This window comes from Fundulus heteroclitus, unplaced genomic scaffold (genome assembly GCF_011125445.2).
Source record: "Fundulus heteroclitus isolate FHET01 unplaced genomic scaffold, MU-UCD_Fhet_4.1 scaffold_167, whole genome shotgun sequence".
Taxonomy (NCBI): domain Eukaryota; kingdom Metazoa; phylum Chordata; class Actinopteri; order Cyprinodontiformes; family Fundulidae; genus Fundulus; species Fundulus heteroclitus.
The window spans coordinates 21,799-37,836 of record NW_023396579.1 but is presented as its reverse complement, the minus strand read 5'-3'; the positions used below and the strand labels follow the sequence as shown (position 1 = coordinate 37,836).

At 37.3% G+C, this 16,038-nt stretch overlaps 1 protein-coding gene across 3 annotated transcripts in view; it reads right to left on the bottom strand.

Annotated features, from left to right (window-relative positions):
• Positions 1 to 15,040, bottom strand: part of p2rx1 (purinergic receptor P2X, ligand-gated ion channel, 1) — a 72,737-nt gene extending 57,697 nt beyond the window's left edge. Inside the window, exon 1 of one of the 3 annotated variants that reach the window (XR_004928527.1) lies at positions 15,020 to 15,040. The gene's annotated coding sequence lies outside the window, so the exon portion shown is untranslated. Of the gene's footprint in view, positions 1 to 6,050; positions 6,258 to 6,441; positions 6,520 to 15,019 lie in introns of those variants that run through there. The other 2 variants (XR_004928526.1, XR_004928524.1) reach the window with 2 other exon arrangements.
• Between the last annotated feature and the right edge of the window lie 998 nt (positions 15,041 to 16,038).

The window sequence follows — 16,038 nt, the reverse complement described above, 5'->3', positions numbered from 1 at the left end:
GTTTGATCAGTGACGAATCATTGGCGCCCAGCACTGCCACTTAGAGGAAATACTGGTTATTGCGCACCTCAACGGACGGAGGTATGAAGGAGTCAACGGATAGAACGTACGGACAGAAATACGGACGTGTAGGCCAAACGTAGGGTATGAATGGGCCTTTAAGGCCCATTCATACCTCACGTAAAAGACGGATACGGATACGTGTGGAGTGTTTCATACGTTCTAACCGTCGATTTCGTCCGTACTTTGACACGAAAATTAGGAGCTTACGCTTACGGACGAAACGGAGCAATACGGAGCAATACTACCGGAAACGGTGGGGGCGCTATTGAGTTTGTAGTACAAAATGTCAACAAAATCACGAAGAAGGTTAGAATTCTGGGCTTTAAACAATGGCGGGATTCGAGGAACGACTTGCGGAGCTTGTCTGCAACTACCCACACATATGATGTGTCGTGACCGGGGCACAGGGACAAACAAAAAGTTTACTTACGGAGCAAATACAACAAAATCACGTCTTGGACCGTCGCCGTGTTTGATCAGTGACGAATCATTGGCGCCCAGCACTGCCACTTAGAGGAAATACTGGTTATTGCGCACCTCGGGACTCCCGGCAAGATGGCGATGTGGGCACACGTATTATTCTGAGCTCCATCTGTGCAGCCCTCAACCAGCTACTTGAACTGGCCCTTTGCACATAATTTCGTCCACAAGGTGAACCTGAACATCCACGCTCTAAAGTAAGAGGGAAAAATAAGAGTCTTATAAAAGATGTCGGCTGTTAATGAGAAAGATTTTCCTAGTCTGAAGAAGGCTAATGATGCTAAGCTAAACATGCATAACTATGCTGCTGCTGCTGCTGCTGCTGCTAGCGTTGAAACACCGATGGAGTTGTCAAGAAATGCCTCCGGTACAAGACGGCAACTGAATGCAACTCCAACCAAACTGCCACCTGCTAAAAAACAAGCCACTGAGACTGAGGTCTCCTTAGCTGCCGTCTTAGAAGCTATTAAAAGACTGGATAGCAAAGTTGATGACTTTGGAAAACAGCTAAAGGAAAATGCTGACATGTTTGGCCGCATTACCCTCCAAGTGGAGCAGAACACACTCTACGTTGCTGAATGTAAATCTACAGTAGAAAACCTTCAACAAAAGTTTGATTTAATGAATAAAGAAAACGCAAATCTGAAAGAAAAACTCCTGGAGGCTGAAAGAAACAAGCGTCAATGGAACCTGCGGTTGTCGGGGCTCAAAGAGCAAGAAGGAGAAAACCTCAGAGAAAAGGCTGAACAACTTCTCTCAAAAATCTTACCACAATGGGCGGAACAGGCAGGAGATATGATTGATACAATCCACCGGTTGGGAAGAAAAGAAGAGGGACGGAGCCGTCAGGTCATCCTGCAGTTCACTAGGAGGCGCCATCGAGACGCAGTCTGGAAAGTGACGAAGGATTCAGCGGTATGCAAAGAACAAGGTCTGCGTTTTGCTCAGGATTTCATTAAGGAAGACCGGCTGGCAAGAGAAGAACTTTGGCCTAAGATTAAAAAAGCCAGATCCCAGGGTAAGGTGGCCTTTTACAGAGGTCATATTGCAGTGATTGACGGCAAAGTGTTCAAAGCTTCATCTCCCTTCTGAGACCACAGATGTTTCTCTGTTTATAACATCCCCCTATTATAGGGCTAAAAAAAATTAACACTGTTTTTCCCCTTTAATATTGAGTTATATCTCTAAGATGCTTGCTACAGTTCTCTTATCTGCACTCCAGAGGTTATTCCTCTTGTTTAAATGAAAACTAAGTCGTTTTAAGTTAAGTTTAGTGAAAGTTGTGGATGCAAGGTACATGTTTTTTTTCCCATGTTATATTGTAAAGGGCACTCATATTTTTCAGGGGCTTGCCTTTAGTTCATTCTACCTTAACAAAAGTTCTTTATTAAGGTTTGTGTCTTTAAAACTTTTCTTTTCCTTTGTCTTTTTTTATGTCTTTAAAATCTAATCTTAGGTTTTTGTCGTTAAATGTAAGGGGCTTGAGAGAAAATGTCAAAAGGAAGGCAATGTTTATGTATTGTAGAAACAAGAATCCACATTGTATTCTTCTTCAAGAAACCCATTCAATGGTCTCTGATGAAAAATTTTGGTCAAATCAGTGGGGAGATCAGATTTCTTATTCCCACGGTACTTCTAAATCAGCAGGTGTGGCTACATTACTGAATAATTTTCCAGGCAAAATAATTCATACAAAACATGATAGTGATGGCCATTGGTCTCTTTCCGTATTACATACGGAGGACACATTAATACTCCTAGGCAATATTTATGGTCACTGTAACATTTCTAAAAATAAAGAGCTTCTTACGATTATTGAAGTAAATATCGAACAACTTAAACAAAGATTTCATACTAAATATGTTTTATTAGGCGGGGATTGGAACATGGTAAAGGACGAAAATCTTGATAGATACCCAAACAAATCCTCAAATATCCATCCAAACCGAATTCTGTCTGATTTCTGTGAGAGATTGGGATTAATTGATTTATGGAGAGATGAACATATTAACAAAAAACAGTTCTCTTGGTTTAAATCAGATGCTTCAAGCAGATCTAGAATAGATTTTTGGCTAGGAACAGATGATATTCTGAAGCTAACATCAGACTGTAATATGTCTCCAACTCCTCTTACTGATCACTGCAGCATCGATTTATTAATTACTCCTCTTCCTGAAAGTCTGAGACACAGAGGGTACTGGAAATTCAATGCAAATCTCTTAAAATATGAGTTGTACTGCAAGGAAATCAAAGAACTAATAAAAAAGATTCTGTTAGACGATTCAATAATAACCTACGCCAATAAATGGGAATTCTTAAAATATAAAATAAGGGCTCACTCAATTTCTTTTAGCAAAAATCTAAAAAGAAACAATGACATGGAAGAAGTAAGGTTAGTTAAAGAGTTAAACCTACTATTTGTTAAACAGACGTTGACTGATGATGATAAAAATAACCTCCTGATCTTACAAGCTAAATTAGACAGCATCTACGAAACAAAGGCCCGAGGAGCTTTTGTCAGATCCAGAGCTAAGTGGATCGAGGAAGGGGAAAAAAACAGTTCATACTTCTGCAGACTGGAAAAGAGAAGACAAGTTAAAAAATACATTCAGTCCCTAATTATTAACAACAATGAATGTACAGACCAAACTGTTATTGCAAAAGAAATTAGTAACTTTTATCAAAACCTTTACTGCTCTTCTTTTTCACCCCAAGAATGCGACCTTCTGCTAAACCAAGTCAAAGACTTTATCCCTCAAATCACTGAGGATTTTAAGGAAAATTGCGATAAAGATATTAATATTGAGGAACTAGATAACGCCATTTTATGCCTGAAACTTGATAAATCCCCCGGCCCTGATGGCCTTACCGCCAATTTTTATAGACATTTCTGGGATTATCTCAGAGAATTTTTATTCCAGGTTTTTAAAGAGATCCTATGTAACAATTCACTTCCACACAGCATGAAGCAAGGGGTTATCACCCTTATACCCAAACCAGGAAGAGACAACAAGATCCTAGACAACTACCGTCCTATCACCCTTCTAAACTGCGATTATAAACTGTTAACGTATATATATACGAACAGATTAAAGACTGGTCTTAAGGATGTTATTTCTGAAACACAGACAGGTTTTATGTCCAAAAGATCTATACATGATAACATCAGACTGGTGCAGGATTTACTGGAATATAGTGAACTGATTGAGGATAAAGGATTCATCCTTTTCCTAGACTTTTATAAAGCCTTTGATATGTTGGAGCATCAGTTTCTTTTCAAAGTTCTGCAGTTGTTCGGATTCGGGCCAAACTTCTGTAGAATAATAAAAAGCTTTTACAATGACACCACAAGTTCAGTTGCACTGCCACACGGTACGTCTCCACGTTTCACCATAAATAGGGGAGTAAAACAGGGCTGTAATATTTCCCCTTTTCTCTTCATCTTGGCTGTTGAAGTGTTGAGTATTTTCATCAAAAACTCAAATATACCTAAATTGAGAGTTTTTGATGACCAAATTATAATCAGCCAACTAGCTGACGACACTACAATTTTTTTGAAGAATCTAGACCAAACCCCTAAAGTTCTTGAGTTAATTAATACTTTCTCCAAAGCATCTGGATTAACCTTAAACCTACAGAAGTGTGAACTGATGGCGATTCATGACTCTGATCTGACGGAAGCTTATAATATTCCTATTAAATCCTCAGTTAAATATCTTGGAATTTTAATTACTAAAGATGCTAAACTCAGTGAAACTGTTAACATAGATAATAAAATACAGAATTGCAAATCTCAGTTAAATAGATGGCTCCAAAGAGACCTGACCTTGTTTGGGAGAACCTATCTAACCAAAATGGAGTCCCTGTCCCGGTGCATATACCCAGCTTACTCTATGGCCATACCCAACAAATACATTAAAGCTATAAATCAGTTGAACTTTAATTTCATCTGGAGAAATCGAATCCACTACTTAAAGAAAGCAAATATGGTTAAAGACTATAATGATGGTGGTTTACAAGCTATTGACTTTGATTGTTTAAATGCAGTCTTAAAAGTAAACTGGTTGAAATCCTTTTTAATAAATGTAAATAGTATCTGGTTCTGTCTCACCAAAGGTTTGTTTAAAAAAATTGGAGGCTTAGATTTTGTTCTCAGATGTGACTTTAATGTCCACAGACTTCCTGTTAAGTTATCTGCCTTTCATAAGCAGGTTTTGTTGTGTTGGAAACTTATGTACACACACAACTTTACTCCTCACCAAACGCCAATCTGGAACAACAGATATGTGTTACACAGAAACAAGTCTCTGTATTTAGATCACTGGATGGAAAAAGGTATTTGGTCCATAAAACATCTTCTTAATGACAATGGAGACTGGCTGTCTTATGACGAATTTTGCTTATTATATAATTTGGATTGCACACGCACTCAGTTTAACACAGTAATGAACTCTATCCCAACTGCAGTCAAAAATCTGGTTCAAAATATAATCACTCAGTCAGCTAACCTTCAGTTACCCACTCTTCAACTGTTTGGAGTTGACCTTTTGGACCAAAGTAATTCTAACAAACGGATGCGTCAACATGTAACTAATTCTATATTTCCTACCAAACCAAATAAAAACTCCATTTTAAATTTGTTTTCTGATTCAGAGGTTAAAAAGTGGAGAACCGCTTACCTTAAATACCCTCTATGTCCTAAAGCTAAAGAAGTTCATTTCAAAATCCTCAATAACATTTTTCCATCCAGAGAACTATTAAGGCAAAGATTCAACTTTGATACCAACACATGTACATTTTGTGATAACGACATTGAAACAACAGATCATCTCTTCTTCTATTGTGTGCATACTGATACATTTTGGAGAAACTTTCAGGACTGGATCTCAACAAAACTTTCCCTCCATCATCCCTTTAAAAGAGAAGATGTAATATTTGGAACCACCCATAGAGACAGAAGAACTGACCTCATTCTTAACAACCTGCTAATTTTAGCGAAATTCTTCATCCATTCCTGTAAATGGGGTAATAGGAAACCTGTGTTTTCAGCCTTTAAAAACCTTCTAATGGACAACCACTTAAGGACCTTAAAACGGATAAAAAACAAGCATGGACTACAACTCCTGAATGCCTATATTGATCTAAATTTTTTTGAGAACTAATGCCCCATTGTTGTTCTTTTTTTTTCTTGTTTTGTTTTGTCTTTTATTTATTTATAAATTTTTTATTTTTTATTTTTTTTGTTTGTTTTGTCTTCTGTATGCTTTTCCCGTTTTTTGTTTTTTGATTTATCATTATCTTCTAATATGTGTGCCTTAACCTTGTACAACCTCATTTCTTTATATCTGTACATGCCACGTTATTTTGTACATTTGCTCAAATCTTTAATAAAAAAAAAAGGTTATTGCGCACCTCAACGGACGGAGGTATGAAGGAGTCAACGGATAGAACGTACGGACAGAAATACGGACGTGTAGGCCAAACGTAGGGTATGAATGGGCCTTTACCGGGGGAAGTTGTTGTCAGATGGTCAATCCGCTCCACTTCCTGACTTGCTGGTTCGCATAAACCCAAAGAAAACCTTTGACCACCACTACTTTCATTCATGCATCTGTGGCCAGTTTGAGATGTTCTTCCAAAAGTTATGATTGAACACCAATCATAACTTTTGGTCTACGTATACATGTCTGTGCTGGTAGCCAACGCAGAGCCATCGAGAGAAAGGCTCTGAGCCAGCGGAACCCGGATGTAAACAAGAGCCTTGCTCGCTAGCCTTAAGGCGCTAGCATTAGCGCCTTAAGGCACTAGAATTAGCCGCAGAACTGAGACTGCTCATCCCACCTCAAGTTGTGGTGGGGGATATTACACTACATGCATATATAATCCAAACAGCCTTACCTGTTTTTCTGCATCCCCTCCTAAATTCTCCAATGTGTGGTGCTAATGTTGTTAGCTGTGACATCACGGGCTTCTTCCTCAGGCAAACCATAGATATCCATAATAAAGGCTAGATGTCTTACGGCGGAGTCTCAAACGTCATCACCGGCGGCCATCTTGCCTCAGGCAAGCTTTCTGGCGTGCTCTGTGGTACCTAATGTAAGGTGAGTGATCAGCACGAACACAAATACTCTTATCTCATTGAATTCTTGACGGATTTACAAACAGTTTGGTTTCTTACAAACGTTATGAACGTGGCTATAATTCTTGACGCTTGAACTTGTCAAAATTGCAGATTTTCTTGTTGAAAAATGACTTAATCATGCAGCATAGTTGTGCATCACGGCTACTTGCGCAAGTTATCAAGGCTGAGACCACTGGTCAATTATATAGGTTTTACTGACACCAATAACGATTGTATGACAATTAATCTTTGGTGTAAATTTGAGGGAAATCAATCTCACAATGGTCCAAAAAAATAAATGTTCCCCTAATTTCCCCATGGTTATTATAAATTATTTTAATATACCAACTCTTATTTCAGGATTTGTTGAGCGACGGGCTCTGAAGAAGCTGTCCTGTGATGTCTGCCGTGCCAGCTTGGTAACAGATGCTGCATCTGCCATCAAGGACCAGAGCTACCACCTGCTGAAGTTAAAAAAACAATGGAAATCTGGTGATTCCATCAGAAGGCACAGTGATGGTAGTCAGGGCAGCAGAGTGGGTCATTCGTCAGACCTGTCTATGGCAAAGACAGCCACCACCATACGCTGTTAACGTTGGTTGTGTCCTTGTTTTTTTAAGTTAAGGCTGCACCACATTGCCAAAATAACTAACCTTAGCTTACAGAGGAACAACATGCAACAGAAGCTCAATAAAACCATCCTTTTCAAAGGGCATTAGCCAAGCTATGTTTTTTGGGTAATTTTTTAAATCTCTGTCTTCCATGTGTATACCATCACAGTAGTGTAGGTGGGGATTTCAACATGCTACATCTATATATACTTGTGAAGGGGACTATTGTACCAATTTTTATAGCAAATAAATGTCACTTTTATAATGGTTTAAAAATAGGAACTTTTGTGTAATTACTCCTGATATATAATCCGAATAGTCTACATGAAACTTCAAAGTGTTACCTTTAATTTGAAACCTGGATTATGCTTCTACACCAAGAGGTTGCCACACAATAAGCCTTTTTTGTCAGTATTTCATATTTTATTATAACAGTAATATTCATATTATAAAAGTATGTATGTAAATATAAATAAATTAGGACTGTGAAATAATTAATCACACCCAAATAAAAGTATGTATATATATATATATATATATATATATATATATATATATATATATATACACATGTATGTATGTATGTATGTATATATATATATGTGTGTGTATATATATATATGTATATATACATGTGTATATATATATGTATATATATATATATATATATATATATATATATATATATATATATATATATATATATATATCATGTTGCCATTCTGTACACTGAGTTTTAATAGCATATATTGATTTAACATAAATACCTTGTGCATGTGTATATTTATTGCACCTGTATGTTCTATTCAATGTTCTTTTCATATAAAATTCCATGGTTATAATTATTCATAAGTGTGCAGTGTCATAACTACATGTCTGACTTTTGTTTAACAAACCAAACAGTTTGAGAATCGTTAGACAATTGAGGAAGTTGTGGTTGTTTAAGTACATGCGCCATTGAAACACAATAGTTACGAATGAGCGAGCTGCCTGTGGCAAGATGGCCGCCACGTGCGGACGTCGACCCCCATTGGCCAGCAGCGCGGACGAGACATCTAGCCTTTATTATGGATATCTATGAGGCAAACAGACACCTTTCAGATTGTTGGAGTGCGCCCCCTGCTGTTGGGAAGTCTTCTTCTTCTCTTGTTCTTTATGAATTTTTCTCACAGTGTGTCAGATATGTTCAACTGTCTGTTGTTCCTCACAATATTTACATCTGCCAGTGTTATGCTTCCCTATTTTGAATAATGTACCATTTAATCCTGTGTGGGCAAATCTAAGTCTTGATATAAGATAAGATAGACTTTATTGATCTCACATTGGAGAAATTCACTTGTCACATCGGCTCAATAGTCAGTCAATAGTCAGCAGTAGGAAAGGGTGCATCAGTTATATACAGTGTATCTTCCTATATACAGTGGATCAAAAAGAAAATGAGAAAAAAAAATAAGAATTAAAAAAATACAAAAGAAATCGGAGTAGGCAGGTGATGTCATGTGTACTTCCCGGTTATATACACATATATATACATACATACACACACACACATATACATACATATACATATATATATATATATATATATATATATATACATATATATATATATATATATATATATATATATATATATATATATATATATATATATATATATATATATATATATATATATATATATATATATATATATATATTAGGGCTGGGCAACGATTAAAATATTTAATCGCGATTAATCGCCCTGATTAATCGCGATTATTCGCATTGTATTTACAAACTCCAAGAATGAATTCAAAAGTAGTGTAAAGAGCACTTTCATTTTAATGTTCTGCTGCCATATGAACAAAAGTGTTGTAACATTTGTAGCACTTATTTTATACTGGATATTTTCAACCCATCTATTGAATTTAGTGCACTAGTTGATCTTTTCTTCATAAGAGAACAGCAAGCACTGCAGCTAAAATATGGCCTTTTTTGACCTGCTGTATATTAGCCAGTCCCTAAGCTTGATGTATCATGAAACTGTTGACCTTTTGGGTTTTGTGGTTTTTATTTTATTATTACAATTAAATAATAATAATAATAATAATGTTATGTTCAGTGTTTTTTCGCTAATCCACCTCTTATATATTTCAATCCTTATGTAATTTTGTCTGTGTTGTGTGCACCTGCCTGTTGCTTTAATCCTATAAATTTCCCCGTCGTGGGATAAAAAAAGGATTAGCTAATGTTATCTTATCTTAAATAACACTTTTTAATATATGTACTGGGTTATTTCATGGTCTTAATTACATGTTATGTGTGGGCTCCAGTAACATCCATCCATCCATCCATCCATCCATCCATCCATCCATCCATCCATCCATCCACTGATCTACCTGGATGTTCCCTGGAGGACTGAAACGCCTCAGTCAGAGACGTCTGTGGGTCTGTCGGGGCAGTGAGAGAAGTTTCGTCTCCTCTCTCCGTTTCTGGGGCTCGACGTTTTCATGTTTTTTCACGTGCTTAGATAAATTTGTTGTGTTTCCACTGAAATGAACCGGCTTTTTACAAAACATACAGCTTGATTTAATTTACGGTATTAAAATAAAGCCAAACGGTGCTACTTCCCCTGTTCATGTTTTTTCGCTGCTGCGGTCTCTCTCAGCTGTCTGTTTGTTAAGTTTGTGTGAGAGCTGAGTGGGCGGGCCAGGCTGAGCCTGCGTGCTGATTGGCTGGCGCCGCTGAGCCATGTAAGAGAGGGGAGGGGGAGCGGGAGAGTGCTGCCGTGACAGCGCGCTGCAGTCAGCGCGCCTGCTGACTGACACTGACTGAAAGCATGTGAGCAACATGCGTTAATGCGCGATAAAATAAATATCGCCGTTAATAGTCTAATGAATTAACGCGAAATTAACGCGTTAACTTGCCCAGCACTAATATATATATATATAAATATAAAGGCAAGGAAAAGGCAAGGCAAGGCAAATTTATTTGTATAGCACAATTCAGTACAGAGACAATGCAAAGTGCTTTACATGATTAAAATACAGGAAAAGAAAACAGAAAATGTAGACATCAATAAACAGCTGGACTAAAAAAGTTGAACTAATGCTGTTTCAGTAGAACAGTTTAACTAGAACAGTCAAAAACAGTCCTAAACAAATGTGTTTTTAATCTTGATTAAAAAGAACTCAGGTTTTCCGCACTTTTACAGTTTTCTGGAAGTTTGTTCCAGATAAGTGGAGCGTAGGAACTAAATGCTGCTTCTCCTTGTTTAGTTCTGGCTGTAGGTACGCAGAGAAGGCTGGAGCCAGAAGACCTTAGTGCTCTGGATGGTTGATACACTGATAACAAGTCTGTGATGTATTTAGATGCGTTCAGCAGCGTTCTGGATCAGCTGCAGCTGTCTGATCCACTTTTTAGGCAGACCTGTGAAAACACCGTTGCAGTAATCGATTCTACTAAAGATAAACGCATGGATTAGTTTTTCCAGATCCTGCTGAGACATCAGTCCTTTAATCCTGGAAATGTTCTTCAGGTGATAGAAAGCCGATCTTGTAATTGTCTTTAGACAATATATATATATATATATATATATATATATATATATATATATATATATATATATATGCCTACATACACATGTACTGACATATATTCACTTGGTGATAGCAGCAGAAGTTCTTCCGGATCATTGCACAGGTTATAGCACAGTGTATTAAATAGATTATTGCACATTATTTATTGCCCAAAGTTATAACAGTTGTGGTTATATAGAACAGATTGCTGGATCAATGTGTGCTTCTGTGCTTTTTTGTCTCTCTTGTTGTGTCTCTGCTTTGTCTTCTGTAACCCCCAGTCGGTCGAGGCAGATGACCGTTCATACTGAGCCCGGTTCTGCCGGAGGTTTTTCCTTCCCGTTAATGGGTGGTTTTTCTTCCCACTGTCGCTTCAAGCTTGCTCAGTATGAGGGATTGCAGCAAAGCCATGTACAATGCAGACGACTCTCCCTGTGGCTCTACGGTTCCCCAGGAGTGAATGCTGCTTGTCGGGACTTTGATGCAATCAACTGGTTTCCTTATATAGGACATTTTTGACCAATCTGTATAATCTGACCCAATCTGTATAATATGATTGAACTTGATTTTGTAAAGTGCCTTGAGATGACATGTTTCATGATTTGGCGCTATATAAATAACATTGAATTGAATTGAATTGAATTGAATCAAATGTCCATCATACATGAACACATCTCCAGACAACATTAAAGCAGACTTGCTTGCTTGTATTTATCTTTTTGCGGTCAAAAACTGTTTTCCCCTTCCGGGTGGAAAACCTACCTATCAAAGAAAAGTTCCCCCCTTAAATAGACATGAACGCTAATTACCCAATCAATGCATTTGTGCTCCTACATATAGGATTAAAGATTAAAATCTTATTTCTTTTAAAGGCCAGCTAAAGATATTTTAAAGCTGCTTCCACTTTTGGACAAATGTGTATGAATGGTCACAATTATGTTTGACTGTGTAGGAATGGTTTGGAAAAATGTTGCCATCTAGTGTTGGAAATAATAAATGTTTTTTCCTTCAAAACACAATTCATGTTATAAATAATTGTCAAAATAATATGGTTGGACGTAGCAAAAATGTTTTTGATAACTTTTGATCCTCTATGTGTGAGGAATTTTTTGGAGTAACTTTGAATTCCATAACTGTAACGGTTTAGGAGTAGTTTATTCAAATGTAACACCCAAAAATATGGGAAAATGACATCTTTGATGAGAAATGAATGATTTCCTGTAGGAGGTAGCCCATTGCTTCAAGAGGCTTTTTTGTAGGGCCTATGAAGTTACATGCACTTACCGAGTTTCATAATTCTCAGACAAAGCATGGCTTGGGGCTTACTGATTTATTGCGTTTTTAATGGTTTTCCACAAACCTGATTTTTGCAATGCGACAGCTCAGGCAAATATGCATATTTCATAAAACCTTTGATAACTTTTAACCCTCAAGGTCTCATCTCCACGCTGAAAAAATTTGAAAGTGATAGCTTAAAATGCCTAGAACTAGTTCGTTAAAGTTCGAGGCAAAAACCGTCAATATTTTACCCTTTGACCCAAAATGGCAGGCTTCCTGTGGGTTTTAGAGCTTACAATAGGCATTCGCAGCGCTTAGCTGCTCGGGCCTAATAATAAAATCTGCAGTTACAATAGGCCTTCGCAGCGCTTAGCTGCTCGGGCCTAATAATAATAATAATAATAATAATAAAATCTGCAGTTACAATAGGCCTTCGCAGCGCTTAGCTGCTCGGGCCTAATAATAATAATAATAATAATAATAATAATAATAATAAAATCTGCAGTTACAATAGGCCTTCGCAGCGCTTAGCTGCTCGGGCCTAATAATAATAATAATAATAATTAAAGCCGCAAGCGGCGATGAGCGGCCCTCGCAGCCAAGCACCGCTGGGGTACGCGCACCGCCTGCCGCCAGCCACCGTAGAAGCTGTCACGCAATTTCCCTGCCCGTCAACCGGGCGATTCACACAAACCTGTTTGGCAGCGCTCCCCCACAACTCACAAAAAATCAGGTGCAGATCGGTCGATGCAGCGAGGAGATACAGCCGTTGAATAATGATAATGCATTTGGCCACCGGGCCGGACTAAATCGTTTGGCGAGCCGTACGTTTGACACCCCTGGTTCAAACATTAGTTTACTGGTTGAAATGCAGTTCAAAGTCTTCAGCTGAAAGGTTGTACACAAAAAAGGTGTTGCACACAAATAAAACTTGTTTTGCACACAAATAAAACTTGTTTTGCACACAAAAATATATGTTTCACACAAAAAAAATTTGTTTTGCAAACTGTCCGCCAACCTTGAGCTCAAAATATCATTTATAAGTTTTCCTCCAGTACAAAATGGTCTCTGCTCGACTACAAAACAATCCCACCCACGCTGCAGTAAATTTATGCCAAAAGTCACGTGATGCATTAAGAGTTGTTGTTGGTCAGACTTCCCGACAGGAGAGGTTAAACCATGTTGATGGAGATGAGCAGACAGGACGCTCTCGGGTAGGAGACTGAGTGACAGGCTGGTTGGAAACAGGTGCGTGCGTTGCTTCGTCAGAGAAATCTATCTGAAGGAAGAAGGAAAAGGTTGGCGGTAGGCATAAGCAAGTTTGTGACTGGATCAGGATGGCGGCTCAGGTTGTAGAGGATGAGGAAGAACTACATAGTGATATGGATACGGATAGTTGAACGCCAGTTGCTAGTTACCGGGGAAGTGGAAAATTCAAAAGTAGTGAAGCAGGCAGAGGTTCTGGGAATTCAGGAGACAAAGGAAATCTTGAAGACGACAGTACAGATGATGGAAGCAAGGGTGTGCATAAAAAGATTCAATTCAATTCAATTTTATTTACGTCAGACCAGGTGTACCTACTATGAAGAAAAAAGAGAGAGAACAAAAAGTTAAAAGCTGAAATGTCAACAGTCATTTCAATGTAATGGAATGAAAAACTGGAGAACAGTAGACTGGAGAACAGTAGAAATCAGTAGAGTGATAAAAATATACCCTGATGTCCTCCAGTAGCCTAAGCCTATAGCAGCACAACTATAGATGTAGCTCAGGGTAACATGAGCCACTCTAACTATAAACTTAAATTCTATTCTTGATTTAACAGGAAGCCAATTAAGGGAAGCTAAAATTGGAGAAATATGATCCCTCTTGTTGATTTTCATCAGAACTCTTGCTGCAGCATTTTGGATCAGCTGAAGACTTCGAACTGCATTTTGTGGACTTCCTGATAGTAAAGAATTACAATAGTCCAGCCTTGAAGTAACAAATGCATGGACTAGTTTTTCAGCATCACCCCTGGACAGAATGTTTCTAATTTTGGCGATATTCCTGAGGTGAAAAAAGGAAACTCTGGAAACCTGTTTAATATGGGATTTAAATGACATGTCTTGGTCGAAGACAACACCAAGATTTTTAACTTTATTTCCAGAGGCCAGAATGGATAATACAGGTAAGAGTTGGTAAGAGTCTTTCAGGGAGAAATTAAAAAGAACCACACAAGGCAGTATTATCAGTCCTTTATTATTTTCAGTTATGATAAATGATGCACTTAAAGAAATAGAAAATGAATTGGGTTGTTCATTGTTTGCTGATGACGGAGCTATTTGGAAACGTAGAAGGAATGTTAAATTTATTGTAGGGAAAGTCCAAAAAGCAATTCATAAGATTGAACAATGGTCTTACAAATGGAGTTTTAAATTTTCGGTAGATAAAACAAAAGTATTGCTTTTTACTCAGAAAAGAAATCAAGAAGTACAGCTGAAGTTATATAATCAAGATTGTACTGTTCTCTCTATGTGTTTTGCTCTTGCGTGAACACAGATAAACAGCCAAACTCCTTATTCAAGAGCCAGGAAGTGAGCGGCTTGCTCCTTTATTATCTTCTTACACATTTAGTCAGCATTTTTGACTGCTTTGAATCCGGTGTAAAACTAGAAAAGAAAGATACAAAAAAATGGCTTAATAAACAGCCATGTAAATATCAGTATTAACGTATCAAAGTATCAGCTGCTTAATAGTAACTCAACAGGTATTTTCACAGCCGGCTAGAAAAGCGGCAAATTAGCAAGTAAACACACACACGCTGCTGTCACACAGACCACGACATTTTACCGTTGCTTTTATACACAAAATAACCATAAAAGATATTACATATCTTATCGAATCTGTAAACAATGAGCAACACTTACAACCATTGCTTTCGGAGAGATTAACTGCATTGTTGCTGCCCTGAGACGATACACACACGCTCTCTTCCTCTTGTTTGCGTCTTTACTTCCTACTTCCGGTTCGGAAGATTTTCAACATAAAAGCACCGCAAATTCATTTAAAACAGAGAACGGTATATTAACATTTCAAAGTAGTTTTTAAATGTCTTTTAAACATATTAAACATATTCAGGTCAGAACAAAGATCTAGAGAGAGTAAAGCAATTTAAATTCTTAGGAGTATGGTTTGATGAAAAACTATCCTGGGAAGTGCACATAGATAAGGTTTTTGAAAAATGTAAAAAGATACTTAATATATTGAGATGTTTAATTGGGTATGAATGATCAGATAGGAAAGCTATAAGATTAGTTTATATAAATCTAATTAGATCTACAATTGATTATGGGAGTATAGTGTATGGATCAGCATCGGAGACAGTACTTAAAAAATTGGATATCATACAATATCAAGCATTGCGCTTAATAACAGGAGCAATAAGGACAACTTCAACATCAGCTTTACAGGTGGAAGTGGGTGAAATGCCGTTAGGACTGAGAAGAATACAACTGTCATTAAATTACTGGGTTAATTTGCAAGGACACAAACAAGTCCATCCTACAAAGGTAACTTTACATTCTTGCAGTGAAAAAGAAGGTTCATAATAAGTCATTTGGTTGGACAATTATTCAGAAAGCTACAGAATTAGGATTAAATCATTTAAATATTAGTCCAACAGTACCATTATCAATAACACCACCATGGATTTTACCTGAAACAATAGTAGATTTAACAATATTGGAAAAGAAAAAAAAGATAAAATGTATATGTGTAATTCTATAATAGTGGAGGAATATATAGAACAGTTTTATAATAATGTAAAAATGTATACGGATGCATCAAAAAAGCAATTACGACAAACTGGAGTAGGTGTAATAATTCCAGAGTTTAAACTGCATATAGGGAAGAAATTAAATGAAGGAATATCTGTTTATACGGCAGA